The sequence below is a fragment of the Piliocolobus tephrosceles genome, chromosome 2 (assembly GCF_002776525.5).
Source record: "Piliocolobus tephrosceles isolate RC106 chromosome 2, ASM277652v3, whole genome shotgun sequence".
Taxonomy (NCBI): domain Eukaryota; kingdom Metazoa; phylum Chordata; class Mammalia; order Primates; family Cercopithecidae; genus Piliocolobus; species Piliocolobus tephrosceles.
In genome coordinates, this window is record NC_045435.1 from 61640697 (window position 1) to 61656782 (window position 16086).

General features: G+C 35.3%; 1 non-coding gene across 1 annotated transcript; it reads left to right on the plus strand.

The window, feature by feature from the left end:
* Positions 1-12176: 12176 nt before the first annotated feature.
* Positions 12177-12279, plus strand: LOC111534728. The gene has a single exon (XR_002729180.1). It is a non-coding gene; the product is annotated as a U6 spliceosomal RNA (small nuclear RNA).
* The last annotated feature ends 3807 nt before the right edge of the window (positions 12280-16086 follow it).

Below are 16086 nucleotides of genomic sequence, written 5' to 3' on the forward strand. Positions count from 1 at the left end.
AGAAAGAAAGAAAGAAAGAAAGAAAGAAAGAAAGAAAGAAAGAAAGAGAAAGAAAGAAAGAGAAAGAGGAAGGAAGGAAGGAAGGAAGGAAGGAAGGAAGGAAGGAAGGAAGGAAGGAAGGGAAGGAAGGAAATACACTTGTGTATGTTTTAAGTCAGTCACGTAAAACAGGTAAAGTGTGATGAGAGTTGGCACATGGTTTGCCTATGGGACATAATCTTTAGCTGTAGTTATTATTAATAACAGAAAGAAATGCATTCCAGGATTGTAATTCTTCCAAATTCAAGAACAATAAATATACATTTTGAACAGCATAATGTTGATTTCAATTGAATTACATATTTAAAAATAAAGCTGTCTCCTTCAAAATAGGTAAGTCTCTATCAGAATGTAGCCTACATCCCCCAAAATGTGTCATTAGTCATATTAAATAATAATGTTTAAGAGCCATCCAACTCCAGTAAGGGAAACTAAAAATTGACAAGCAGATATTATATTAGAAAAGCAATCAGCTAAACATAATAATATATAATACAAAGGCATAATAATATACAATACAATAGATGATCAGTTTACAAAATGTAAAACTAAAATGTTCAAAGTGCGAGTTCCTGTAATAAATACTTCTCTCAATGATACAATGAAGTTGCATTTTGATGCTCAATGGAGAAGTCCCAAAGTGAAATATTTTAGATTGGACAGTCAGAGATTTAGAAGGTTGGTTGGATTGTAGAAATACTAAGTGTTCTTTACCACCTTCTAATATTGTTATTGTTTTCACCTATTATAGTAATGATTAAAGTGAAATGAAGTATCCTAAATGAGCATTCCGCTCTTCCTTACCTCATGCAAACAGGCCTTCGAGGTTTTTGGAGGAAGAAGGGAGAAAATTAAACTTTAAAAGCTTGTTACCTCAGCACAATGGGAAATACATAAAAACAGATTTGTTTGTTTGTTTGTTTGTTTGTTTGTTTAGAAATGACATCTTGCTTTGTCACCCAGGCTAGAGTGCTGTGGCATGATCTCAGCTCACTACAACCTCCACCTCCTTGGTTTAAGTGATTCTCCTGCCTCAGCCTCCTGAGTAGCTGCAACTACGGGCATGCACCACCATGCCCAGCTATTCTTACATTTTTAGTAGTGACGGGGTTTCACCGTGTTGCTCAGGCTGGTCTCGAACTCCTGACCTCAAGTGATCCACCTGCCTTGGCCTCCCAAATTGCTAGGATTACAGGCGTGAGCCACCATGCCCCGCCATAAAGACAGGTTTTTAAAATCATAAATAAAGGCATCATAAAGAGTTATACACATTTCCCATAATTCATCCTGGATATGTGAGGCATGGAAAGTCAGAAGAAAGAATGAAATCAAGAAAGCCCATATTAAAATTAGAGGTCATATTTAACAGTGCATAAACCCACTGAAAAAGTAAGCATAACGGTGGTTTATGAAAATCTATGTGGAAAAATGCAAATGATCAATGACTATTACAAATTAGAGATCATTGAAGGAAAACAAACCATTTTGTGCACTGAGTAGCTCTTGTGTCCTCATTGATTTCCAAGTTTCAAAACTCTGCCTTCTTCCCATATGAAACAGTTAGCCTTTCTAGTCTTCCCACTGTGAAATGGAGTTTCCTGAACTGATTGGAACCTGAGGAGAAAAATCAAAGGTACGAACTCTTGAAGGCACAAGCAAAGCCCCAAGTTCATTCCTCAAAAATGAGTTCATCCACCTTCATGTGGCTTTCATGTACTTTGCTTTGCCATAAATGTCTCAAATGCTTTTTCAATACTGCAAAGCCACATATTTTATAAAATATGTGATAACTTCGCACATCTGAGATTAGAATTTGGCTGATTGTTCTTTGAAATGCTAAATAAAAACCAGGTTGATTGCTATAGCACTTTGTCAAAGATACCAATTGGAATCCATACATCACAAATGGAACTGGGACAAATTCACACAGGATTCGATGTCTAAATATATAAATTAGTTATTCAGAAATATCTTTCGGTAAACAGCCATTAAAACTGGCATCTTTCCTAGTGTTAGAATCTCTTTGGTAAAATAACTAGCAAAAACTATTTAAAAAATAGTTCCATTGGCCCAATCCAAATGTTTTAAATAACATTTGTATGTTTTTCATAGTACCAAACTTTTCATCTTAGAACAGCCTTCTATAAAATATTTATTCAATGACATCTAAAATGTGTAAAAAGTCTTTTTCTAGCATTCCTGCCCTTTGTTAACTCTCTACAAAGAAAGCTATAAATAATAGCAGGAAATAAAATGTGTGATAAATGCGACTGTATAAAACTTATATTGTGTCTAACCAGATTTTGAAGGAAAATGTATACTTAAGCAGAAGACAGTTAATTAATGGCATGGCAGTAAATTGTTGTAATTGGTATAAAAATAATCTGTACTGATACTCTTTCCTGAAACGAAATCTAAAATAAATTGAACTTTTTTGGCAACAGCATTTGAGAAGTTCATGTAGAAAATTTATTTTTGCTTTTGGGGACTTAAAGTAGACCTGTAAGAACACAAAGGGTGGATTGATGTTGAACATCTCAGCAGCTAAACTTTGCTTGTTCAAGATTTGTCCCATCTAAGAATATCACTGGAGTATCTGGTATTCCTTTCTGGAAAAGTTATGATCTATCAGCAGCTATTCAAATAGGGTTGAAAGTGGTCCTTACCTGATTGGGTAATATAAATCTCAAGAAGATAGTAGAAAAACAACTGGGGAAGAGAAATAAATCCTCCAGTGATCCCATAAATCATGTAAAACAGCCTTCAGCCCCTATATATCAGGGTGAAATGTACACATTTTAGTACACTTTAATATAATGCATGGACAGAGATGAATATTGCATTGGGGGTTGATTTATACTAGTTTTAGAAGTTTCTATAAAACTAATTTTGTGTTACCTTATAAATTAGTATCACACACCTTTCTGGAATGAGTATTTAATGGTAAGCTTTCATTAATACTTAAACTATAAATATGCACAAAATATGGAGAGCCTCCAACAAGCACGATTTTCTGAATAGAATTTTCCAATTCTTTTGAGTTTAGTATCTTTCCTGAAGAATAAATCAAGTAATAATGTCAAGGTATTTCTAACAGCAATAGATCTAGATGTCAAGGACAGTCTGACATGCATTAATCCATAATGAAAAGTGATAACCCAAAGAAAAACAGACTATTTCTTACTTGGTGTCAATTTAATTAATCAAGTAGTTAGACAGTAGCAGGACAAAAAAATGTTGAAACAAAAGTGAAGTATCTATTTGTCCACGTTGTAGAGGAGGTCGAATTAGACATACTAAAAGAAGCTATGATTTTATGAATCTAAAATATCACAGGAGTAATAAGAATCAGGATCAAAGACTACTGAGTCCCAAAATAGAAAAGTTTAGTAAAAACACACCATAAACAATTTATAGTATAGAATCCCTATGTGAGCTCCTATTTGGCTGTAAACCTGCCACGTTATGCTGGAGTAGTTGTTGCCACCTGCCATGTCATCTTGGCACTTGTCACACCAAAGAGCTTCTACACAGCAAAAGAAACTACCATCAGAGTGAACAGGCAACCTACAGAATGGGAGAAAATTTTTGCAATCTACTCATCTGACAAAGGGCTAATATCCAGAATCTACAAAGAACTCAAACAAATATACAAGAAAAAAGCAAACAACCCCATCAAAAAGTGGGCAAAGGATATGAACAGACATTTCTCAAAAGAAGACATTCATACAGCCAACAGACACATGAAAAAATGCTCATCATCACTCGCCATCAGAGAAATGCAAATCAAAACCACAATGAGATACCATCTCACACCAGTTAGAATGGCAATCATTAAAAAATCAGGAAACAACAGGTGTTGGAGAGGATGTGGAGAAATAGAAACACTTTTACACTGTTGGTGGGATTGTAAACTAGTTCAACCATTATGGAAAACAGTATGGCAATTCCTCAAGGATCTAGAACTAGATGTACCGTATGACGCAGCCATCCCACTACTGGGTATATACCCAAAGGATTATAAATCATGCTACTATAAAGACACATGCACACCTATGTTTATTGCGGCACTCTTCACAATAGCAAAGACTTGGAATCAACCCAAATGTCCATCTGTGACAGACTGGATTAAGAAAGTGTGGCACATATACATCATGGAATACTATGCAGCCATAAAAAAGGATGAGTTTGCATCCTTTGTAGGGACATGGATGCAGCTGGAAACCATCATTCTTAGCAAACTATCACAAGAACAGAAAACCAAACACCACATGTTCTCACTCATAGGTGGGAACTGAACAATGAGATCACTTGGACTCGGGAAGGGGAACATCACACACTGGGGCCTATCATGGGGAGGGGGGAGGGGGGAGGGATTGCACTGGGAGTTATACCTGATATAAATGATGAATTTTTGGGTGCTGACGAGTTGATGGGTGCAGCACACCAACATGGCACAAATATACATATGTAACAAACCTGCACGTTATGTACATGTACCCTAGAACTTAAAGTATAATTAAAAAAAAAAAAAAGAAAATGTATAGGTTGATAGGACTTACAGTAAATACATCACAATATAATTAAACACATCAGTGTCCTTTTAGCTGTTTCAAAAATGTTAACTTATTTCTAATAGATTGTAATTTTCTGAGGACAATAAATTATAAATTGTATCCAAAAAAAAGACTGCTTAACATAAACATATGTGACTCTGTCTTTGACCTTTGTCTGCCTGTGGACTATAGTTGGCCAGTGTGGAAGGCAAGCCAGAAGTACTTGAGAGTTAAATCTCCGAGAGCAGCATTCAGCCAATGGTGAAAGCGAGGTGATGGATATATACCCCAGCTTCCTTGGCCCTCAGTTGGGATCGCTTTGGTCACAACTCTACCCTAACACCCAGGTTCTCCAGCAGGATTTAGCTCAAGTTGGCCAAAGTGGTAAAATATCTGAACAATGCTGCACCATTGCTTGGCTTTCTTTTTGCTCTCTAACCCTCTTCCTTACTTCCTACTGGTATCTCTAGGGATAACCTCCTGAAGAAACTACTTTCGCAATACATTTTGTCTCTGGGTTGACTGCTGGGGAATCCAAACGCTAAGCAGATATATTCATTCTAGAATGAATCAAAGAAATTTATATGAGATTAGTCAAGTGAGACTGACTAACATTGGACAAGAAAAAGCAACTTGCTAATTATTGACTAAGATGCCATTTTATAAAGTATGAATAGAATGTGTGAATGACAAAATGTTGCTAGGTATTATAGCAGGATTTCTCAACCTTGGCATGCTGACATTTTGACACAGATGATTGTTTATAGTGGAGACTGTTCTGTACATGGTAAGATGCTTTCCAACATTCCTGGCCTCTACCCACTAGATGCCGTAGCTCTTTGCCTCCTGTTGTGACAACCAAAAATGTCTCCGGACATTGTCAAATATACAGGAAGGCAGGCAAAAATCACCCCCAATATCCCCCCATTAAGAACCACTGAATTGACCAGGCACTGTGGCTCACACCTGTAATCCCAGCATATTGGAAGGCCAAGGATGGGCAGACAGCCTGAGCTCAGGAATTCAAGACCAGCCTGAGCAACATGGAGAAATCCCTCTCTCTACAAAAAAAAAAAAAAAAAAAATACTGCTACTACTACTACTAATAAATAAATAAATAAATAAATAAATAAATAAATAAATAACACACAAATTAGCTGGGTGTAATGGTTCCAGCCACTTGAGCCCGGAAAGTTGAGACTCCAGTGAACTGTGACTGTGCCACTGCATTCCAGCCTGAGAAACAGTGAGACCCCGACTCAAAAAAAGAAAGAATCACCAGATTACCAAATGACTTCACTTAATGCATCCAATTAAAGTCTTTCAACTACCATGGAGGGAATACTATGTACCACACATTATGTTAGTGGATGAAGAAAAAAACACATATATGCCTGTTTTCACCGAGTTTATTTTTCAGTCAGTTCAGAGGAAAATAATGAAAACAATTACCTCACAGTGAGAAACTATCCTTAATCGAGGTATTTTCCAATGGAAGTTGTGGAATGAATAATTTCTTCCTTACCCCACCCTCTCCATGTCATAACTATTTCAAAAGTGAGAGTGTCTGTCTGCAAATTGTGTATGATTTTAGTTCTGATGAAGCAAATGACTGTGATTTTACACAGTAAAATTTCTGCATGACAATGAGATATCTGCCCTTGGTTCTTGCTTCATGGCTTCTGTGCTGAAATACGATGGGAAACTGAGTACATTTTGCTGTCTGTCACTACTGCAGCTTTATTCTTTTCCTTTCATTGTTGCATGTACTTTACCCATACCTTCTACCTATCTTCTCCCTAGAAGTTTTATAAAAGAGTATACATGCTACAATTGAACAAATTCAAATGATTATAATAACAGCAAAAAAAAAAAAAGTTTAAGAAGCACTGGAAGGTGATTTTTCTTTATTTTTAGATGAATTTGCTTAGAATTTCTATGAAGTTTTTCTCCTAACCTTATATAATTTCTTTCTTATGAATCATACTGAAATCGTCTTCACCATGTCCTGGTATGACTGTGTAGGAGGCATAGTCAGGCTCCCCCTGCCCCACCATATCTCTTTGTGTTTACCAATCCTGTAGGTTTGGCAGGCCTCCTTGACTGACACTCTACTTGAGAACTTTCTCTTGTCCATAGACCTGTGCATGGGATACACAAAAACTGAAAAGTGCAGGGGCATTAATGACTCCAGAGCAACCCTCAGCCAATGATGTATGAGAGCTGGGAAACAACTTAACCCGATTCTAAGGTGCTTCCTATACTCTCTTACAGAGTTTTCCAAAGGATTTGAGCCACAGTGCATCTTGTTCATTGGCTTTCTTTCCTTCCATGTCTCACTCCTCCATGTCCCTACAACATCATCTAGGATCACATCCCCAATAAAGCATTCCAAAGCATACTGCATTGCAAGAACTCAGCATTTCAACTCAGGTTGAAATAATGGGTCAAAAGAAAAATGATAATCACTTTTGAGAGTTAGAAATCTAGCATGAATGGCAGATATCATTAATAATAAATAAAATACTACTATTCTGTTAAACACTACGTTTGATCTGGAGTTAGAAACTCTGACTGGGGATATGAATTATTATATATTTATGTATTTCTCCCTACTGGTTTTCTTTTGGGGTTGGGAGAGGGTGGTGTTACAACAGTATTAAATAAAATACTCTTGTATTTTGACTTGTTTTTAATATCTTGGATATTTTTTAATGCCATCCTGTTCTCTTGAAAGTCAGAATTGTGATAATCAGTTCTCAGAGAAGCACATAAGAAAAATCATAATTTGTTCAGCAAGCACATAATCCTTCTTATTCATACTCTGCTCTGATGAAAGCTACATTAGTGGGTAATGTCATCACATTGGTAGTCCTAAAGACACATTCCAGCACCTGGTATATCTGCAGTGATTGCATTTCTGCAGAAATCCACAGCTGACATTAAGATTAAGATGCTGCTTGGAACTCCACCATGTAGAAAACGTAAAATCACCTAGCTATAGCAGATGACAATGGCGTATTGTTGAAGTAAAAGATGCTCAAAGTTACTGAAGGAAAGGAGAACAACTGCTATTTAAAATTTAACACTTAAATGTTTTATCCGGGTTTTCAACATTCATATCGCATGTGATTTATACAGTGCTAGTTTGCTATTTTCAAGTCTCTGTTCATATAGTGGTGGGTGTAATACACTCTTAATACATAATGTGAAACCATTTTGTGCTCCTTTTAGCTAAATGTGTTAAAAGATAAAATGTACATATAATTGTGTTTGTGAGAAGAGTGTTTTCAAGTAAAGAAACATTGACTAAAGGAATAATTTTGCAATTGGGAGGTAAATATTTCCAATTTCTTTACTTCCCTAAAGACAAAAGATTATATGACAGCACAGAAATGACATGTACATTGTTTTGAACTACAAACTACTTTCTGTGTATAAAGGCACATTCTTTTAGAGCAAAAGGTTTTTTTAATTTGTTTTCTTTTACTCTTGTCAAGATACTTCTCAGAATAATGTTGTTAAGTGTGTGAACTAAAGCACACAGGAATACCAAGGCAACAAATGATTTTTCAAATACAATTATTAAGCTACAAATAGAACATATATGTGATATAGCAAAATACATGCACCCCTTTAATAGCATATTAAAAAGCGAGATTTAACAGTGGTTCTAACAACCACCATAATTTTTAAGTAAAGATGGGCAATATTTTAAGATGTTTTCAAAACTTATAATGTGATACAAAAAAATGTCTGTGATTTCTATTAGTGATGGAGTCATAGACTGCTAATACTGCTGTGGTTTGTTGCATACATGCATAATTAAAGGACTTACTGAAAATAAAACTGCAAACTTTGTATATTTTAACACTTAAGTTCACAAACTCCCTGAGTTGTATCAGGAAACACTTGATAAGAACTCCTGGTTTAGAGTACCAATATGACCTAGACTGATAATGCTAAAAGAAGCTTGAGGATCTAATCTAACTCAAGCTTGTTTTAACAGAGAAGCAGCTAGAATTTTTCAATGTTTCTACAATATAAGGTTTCATTTTTCAGAAGGAAGATTCTTAAAAGCTGTGGTAGCAATTCAAATACCCACAGGAAATGTAAATGATGTAAATGTAAATTAAGAAAATTGGCCAATTATAAAGGAATAAGAGTCGTAAAGAATATGGTGAGCTGCAGAACACAGGCTTGCTCTAATGGAAATTACATATATGGGTATACATTGCACGTAGATATGCCACACACACACAAAAAAGTCTCAGGCTCCAGCTGATCCAAGGGCCTCCTATTCACAACCTCCTATAAAACGTGCAAAAGCAAAAGACTGTTTTGTACATTTTATGTATGTATAAGCTATTCGCAAGTACCATCTTCTGTCTCCCACATCCCTATGTTTATACAAGTAAACAGTATTACCTCTGTTTCACAGGGTGGGAGAACAGACGAGGAATAATCTATGTCACCTAGCTTGCTAGAAAACTTAGACATAATAGCCAGCATAATGACTTATTGCTGAGATCCTGCCATAGTGAGACATATTTAGGAAAAAAAGTCAAATTCAGCTTAGTACATGAACAAACAATAAAAGTTACTTTCAAATACATGCATAACAGAATAAATCCCTATGTTCTGAATTCTCTGCCACATGTTTTGTGCTTAATTTTTTACTAGTAGGTAATTCTGGTCATAAGAATTCTGCAAGGTAACTGTTGGCATCAATATTGGATACTGGAACTAGGATTACACAGAAAGGGGGTACAATTATGGAAATCTCGGGGCAACCATCGGCACCATGTATTAAAACCATCATTATAACACTGTCTCACATGTTTACTCCCCTCTTGGCATAAGTTGAAACTTCTAAAACCAATACCCAACATAGGAATAATCTTTTGATTAGAATGTTGCTGTGTCCAACTTTATTAATTCAACATCTCAGAGAATCTTGTGGCCTTTGTATCTCTGTTAACTTTATATTAAGGATATCTTATTTGTGCAGGTTAATTCACTCTGAATTTTTTAAAACTAAAATTATGTGATCCATAACTCACAAGAGAAGCAACCTATGGCAAAACTCAATTTTGTTTGAAATGTTTTATTATTTTTTACTTAGTCAACTAAAAAGAAAATTGAAAAACACATATTCATACATCAATATCAATTAAATAACAATTAAAATCTCCAATTCTCTAAACAATGATACTTTGTTGAAAACTTTGATTTAAGCATACTTACCACAAAAAAAGTGGTATGTCAGGTAATGCATATATTAATTAGCTCAATTTAGTCATTCCACAATGCATACAGACTTCAATACAACATGCATGTGATAAATATATATAATTTTTATTTGTCAATTAAAATAGATAAATTAAAGTTTATGTTATTTTTACTTTCTTACAGACACAAATTATTTATTTATTTATTTATTTATTTATTTATTTATTTATTTATTTATTTATTTATTTTGAGATGGATTCTCACTGTGTCACCCAGACTGGCATCCAGTAGTGCGATCTCAGCTCACTGCAACCTCCACCTCCCAGGTTCAAGAGTTTCTCCTGCCTCAGCCTCCCGAGTAGCTGGGACTGCAGGTTCCCACCATCACACCCAGCACCCAGCTAATTTTTTTTGTACTTTTGGTAGACACAGGGTTTCACCATGTTGGCCAGGCTGATATCAAACTCCTGCCCTCAGGTGATCTGCCGGCCTCGGCCTCCTGAAGTGCTGGGATTACAGGCGTGAGCCACCATGCCTAGCTGATGAATTGATCTTGATGTCAATAAATCACTTCTAATTATATCTTCATATCACATAGCTTTCCAAATTTTCCATCTAACAAGTAGTTAAAATTAATAGCATATAATAGCATTGTAATTTTCATTTAAAATGTAATGATAAATGTCGTATTGGTATTCCAAGCTTTAGACACAAAAGCAGAAAACAAAATTGTTAATATTTATAAAGAAAACCCTGGTTGGTATTAAACTTAGATATTAAACATGTTTAAACATGTTTCATTGCATAATAAAGGTATTTTTTCTTTTATTTATACAGTTTCTAGTTTTTAACAAAGAACATATATTACTGTCATAATAAAAATCAAACTTAAATTTTAAATGTGTTAGAACTTCTTGCTTTTTTTTCTGTCTATAGAAACATACTAGTTTATTTCGTAAGTGAAGAAAAATAAAGCAGGACAATGGACTAGGGGAACCTGTGCAGGGAGAGTAAAACTGAGATGATAAAAGTCCTCTATAACAAGATAATGTATGATCAAAGACTGAAGGAACCAATACAGCCACATGTGACAGTGTTGAAAGAGGCTTCCAGGCAGGATGTCAGGGAGGCAGCAAACTTTCAAATAACATGTATTAACACTTACTATGCATATTATCCTTGGTTACTGTTGGGAAGTACTAAACAATTAAAGGTCATGATCTCTTCTCTCAATGAATTTTAACTTGAACCACGGAGAAAGTGTGCGACAAGTAGAAAAGAACTATAAAACAATTCAAGGTAATTTCTCTTAAATGTGAAAAAAATCTATAAGTTGTTTTAATCTTTTTTCCATTTAATCTAAAGTATTTAAAACCGATTTTGCTTTATTGCTAAAGCTTGCAATATCTATTCTCCTATGATTAAAAGCCATTCATCTTTGAATTTAAGTCTTTTCAAATGAATCAGGATTAAGAGTCTATACTTTGTCTATAATTTTTATTTTTAAAACTAATTTGTATTTTTCCATGGTAATAGAAAAACAGATCCTATACCTGTGAATTATTTCTGATAAATCCTGAGCAAACTAAAATGTCAAAGTGGCAAAGATATAGGAGATTTAACATTTATGAAATGCTCTTTGTGAAATGCTGTTATTGTCATACCTAAAAATGTTTAAGTGTATTATTTCCACAAATTCATTTATGTCTTGCCTTATAATGCCATGGCACACCAATTAACTTGCAGCCTCTTTCTTTGTGTGCCAACATCATCCATCATGTGAGAAATTCACTTCTGCTACAGCTGAAGAGCTGTCTTTTACTGACACATCTGTTAAATGGAATGTTTAGTTGATCAAAATGTGGATATCATGTAGAGTTAAATAGTATAATAGCACATGAGCATTATATCAGGCCAGCCCTGAAAAAGGCTGACGGAAAAGAACTTTGACTTAGGAGAAAGAAGGCAGTGATTAGAGAATTGGAAAATAGTTGTACTCAAATAAAAGATGAAAATAAAAGGTTAACAAGCACCTTGTGCAAAAATAGTGTGTACAGTTCAATCCCCTTCAAATGTGTCACAGATACTCTCAGATGAGCCTCAGCACAAAATAATTGAGAACTAATGAACAACTATGAATTAAGCTCACCAAATGAAATTTATACAGTGAAATTCTATGAAACTTCATTAATACACAAGTACATTAATTAATACATTAAATATTCAACAAATATTTATTGTCTACAAGGTTAACAAAGGTAATTGTAAATGAATTAACACTTTCCCTGTCCTCACAAGGCTCTTAATTTAGTAAGGATATAAGCAAGTCAAAACATTTTTATAGAACACTCACTTTGACAGTACGTATACTAAAATTGGAACAATACAGAGAAGATTTGCATGGCCCCTGAGCAAGGGCGACATGGAAATTCAGGAAGTATTCTCACTTTCTGAAACCTGGCTTTCAAGAAAATATGTTACTGTAGAAGATAATATTAAAATGACTGTGAATATGTATGTACAAACACACACATATATATAGATAGATAATACAAGATGCCATCTTATACTATGCACAAGAATAACTGTTTTCATATAAATATTAAGTTAAAGGTAAAATGTTGAAAATACATTTACCATTCAAACACTAATCTAAAAGAAAAGGAAAAGGGTCTTTAAAATTGGAAGAAAGAGGTGGAAGAGTCAGCAAACTGATTCAATGTAAGAAGTACCTGTTTCGGTTGGCTTTGATGATGGAGGTAGAGAGCCGTGAACCAAGAAATATGGGCAGCCTCTAGGAGAGGGGAAAATCGAGGAATGTTGTTCCTACAGGTGGCTTGAAATAATATATTTATTAGCTTACAGCGCTGTAGGTTACAGGTCTAATACAGATTTCACTTGGCTAAAATTAAGGTGTGGGCAGGGCTTCATTCCTTTCTGGAGGCATTCATGCCCTGCCAAGACTTTCATTTTAGTCAAGTGAAATCAGTATTGGCTTTGTAACCTACAGACCTGTAAGCTAAAAAATAAGCTGTTTCAAGCCACTTGTAGCAACTTGTTGAAGCAGCAATAGGAAGCAAACATATCATGTAATGAAATATTATTCAGCCATGAAAATGAATATCGATACATACTACAGCATGGATGAACCTTGAACACATTATGTCAAGTAAAAGAAACCAGTCACAAAAGATCATGTATTACATTATTCCAATTATATGAAATGTCCAAAATAAGCAAGTTTATAGAAACAGAAAGATAGTTTCATGTTGTGTAATGCTTGGGGCAGTGAATGAAATTGACTACTAATAGGTAAACGGTTTCTTCTGGGGGAACAAAATGTTCAAAAAGTAGGTAGTGGTGATGGTTTCACAACCCTTTAAATATAAGAAAAATGTACTTTGAGTGAGCTATATGATATGCAAATCACATCTCAATAAAGCAATTTTAAAACAGAAAGTAAAAAGAAAGCTAGAATGGCTATATTAATATCAAAGTTGACTTCAGCACAAAAATATTACCAGAGATAAGGATGGACATTCTATGATGAGAAATATTTCAAATTACCAAAGAAACATAGCAATCCTAAATCGGTACGTACCCAACAGCAGAGTTTCAAAACACACAAAATAAAAATTGATTAAATATTAAAAGGAAAAGTAGACAAATTCACAATTATATTTGAAGACTTTAACTCTCTTCTCTATTTGCTAGATTTGTGATATGATTTGGCTCTGTGTCCCCACCCGAATCTTCTTATCTCAAATTGTGATCCCCACATGTTGAGGGAGGGACCTGGTTGGAGGTGATTGGATCATGGGGGCAGTTTCCTGCATGCTATTCTCCTGATAATAGATGAGTTTTTACAAAATCTGATGGTTTAAAAGTGTGTGACAATTCCCCGCTTGTTATCTCTGTCTTTCTCTCTCTCTTTCTCCCTCTCTGTCTCTCTTTCTCTCTTTCCAGCTCTGCCATGGTAAAGATATGCTTGCTTCCCTTTTGCCTTCTGCCATAATTGTAAGTTTCCTGAAGCCTTCCAGTCATGCTTTCTGTAAAGCCTGCAGAACTGTGAATCAGTTAAATCTCTTTTCTCCATAAATGACCCAGTCTCAGGTATTTTGTTATAGCAGTGTGAGAACAGACTAATACAGTGTGTTTACTGAAAAGACCTGGAAGCAATGAAACTATTGAAAAAGGACACCTAGCATTCATATCTTGGTTTCTAAATATCCTCACTAATAAAACGTAGTGGGTGTCCTTGATAAAATGGCTGATTTCAGAAGGATGAGGCCAGAAACCATCATTCTCAACAAACTAACACAAGAACAGAAAACCAAACACTGCATTTTCTCACTCATAAGTGGGTGATGAACAATGAGAACACACAGACACAAGGAGGGGAACAGCACACACTGGGGCCTGTCGGCGGGTGGGGGGCTAGGGGAGGGATAGCATTAGAAGAATGACAGGTTGATGGGTGCAGCAAACCACCATGGCACGTGTATACCTATGTAACAAACCTGCACGTTCTGCACGTGTATCCCAGAACCTAAAGTATACTTTAAAAAAAAAAGAAGAACTACGACATGGAAAATATAAGATGAGCATACAATATTTTGCACGAGGTGTAGGAAAGTGTTCAGTGAATCATGGGGACATATCAGAACAACACTGAAGTCAGTTTGAAAGGACTACCATGGACCAAATCTGAGGAAATTGAGCAACAAAATACATGGTCCTAGTAATGAATTATAATCCACAGAATAAAATAAAAATCCATAAATCCATATTGATTTAAATAATAATGCACTCAGTAAATGTATGGAGGAGAAAGACAAGCTTTTTCTTAAAAGATAATTCTAATAATAAATAGAGAAGTAATAGTAGAATGAGAAAACAATAGTAGGCAATCACTATAGTAATAATTTTTTTTTCCATTCTTTTTTTTTTTTTTTTTTTTTTTTTTTGAGGCAGAGTCTCACTCTGCTGCCCAGGCTGGAGTACAATGGCACAATCTCAGCTCACTGCCATCTTCACCTCCCCAGTTCAAGCAACTCCTACCTCGGCCTCCTGAGTAGCTGCGATTACAGGCATACACCACCATGCTTGGCTAATTTTTGTATTTTTAGTAGAGACAGGGTTTCACCATGTTGACTGGGCTGACCTCAGGAGATCCGCCCACCTCAGCCTCCCAAAATGCTGGGATTACAGATGTGATATAGCAATAATTTTTAAGGCAAGGATCATAAATAGATGCTAAAACTAATGGGCAAAGGTCTAAAAGTATCTTTTTACAAGACGTTTATTTATTATAAGGAGGGAATTAATAACTTTTAGTGGAGAAAATCCTAAACAGGGGACCAAAGTTAATATCATCAGTAACAGGAGAAATTGGCATTGTGTACCTACTAATATGATGCACTGAAGACACTTTTGTGATATTCCTGCCAAAAATGCATGACCCGAATCTAATCATCAAACAATCAGATAAACATATTGATGCACTTTCCGCAAAATAATTGGCCTGTACTCTTCAAATATGTCATTAACATGAAAGACCAAGGACTGAGGAAATACTTCAGAAAAAGGCTAAAGAGACATGAAAACTAAATGCACTTTGTGATCCTGCATTGATTCCTTGACCAGGACACAAAAATGATGTCAAAGACACTAATGAGACGATAACATTTGAAGAAGGACTATAGATTAAGTATTGTGTCAATATTAATTATCAGATTTTTATAAGTGTCCGTGATGGTGTAAGAAATTTCCTTGTGTTTAAGAAATACATGGTGACATCTTTAGAGATTATAAAAATGCTGTGGACAAGGGGCAGTGGGAGGATTTCTGAAGAGCGTGTAACCTGATTCTGAATATGATGAAAGGCTTTCCATAGCAACTGAGAGACTTGCTTGTCTTTAGGTTTCCTACAGCTGCTGTAACAATTCACTGCAAACCTGGTGGCTTAAAACAACTCAAAGTTATTATCTTAAATTTTGGAGACCAGAAGTCGAAAATGTGTCTCAGTGGGATAAAATGAAGATGTCACTAAGGCTGTGGTCCTTCTGGAGGCCTCAGGGAAGAACCCCTTCCATGCGTTTTCCAGATCCTGGAGATTGCCACATTTCTTAGCACTTTGCCTCAGTTTTTCATCTTTAAAGCTAGAAATGGTGGATCAAGATTTTCTCAAATTGTATAAATTTGGCACTAATTCTGCTTCTTCTGCCCTCTTCCAATTTTAAGGATGTTTGTGATTACT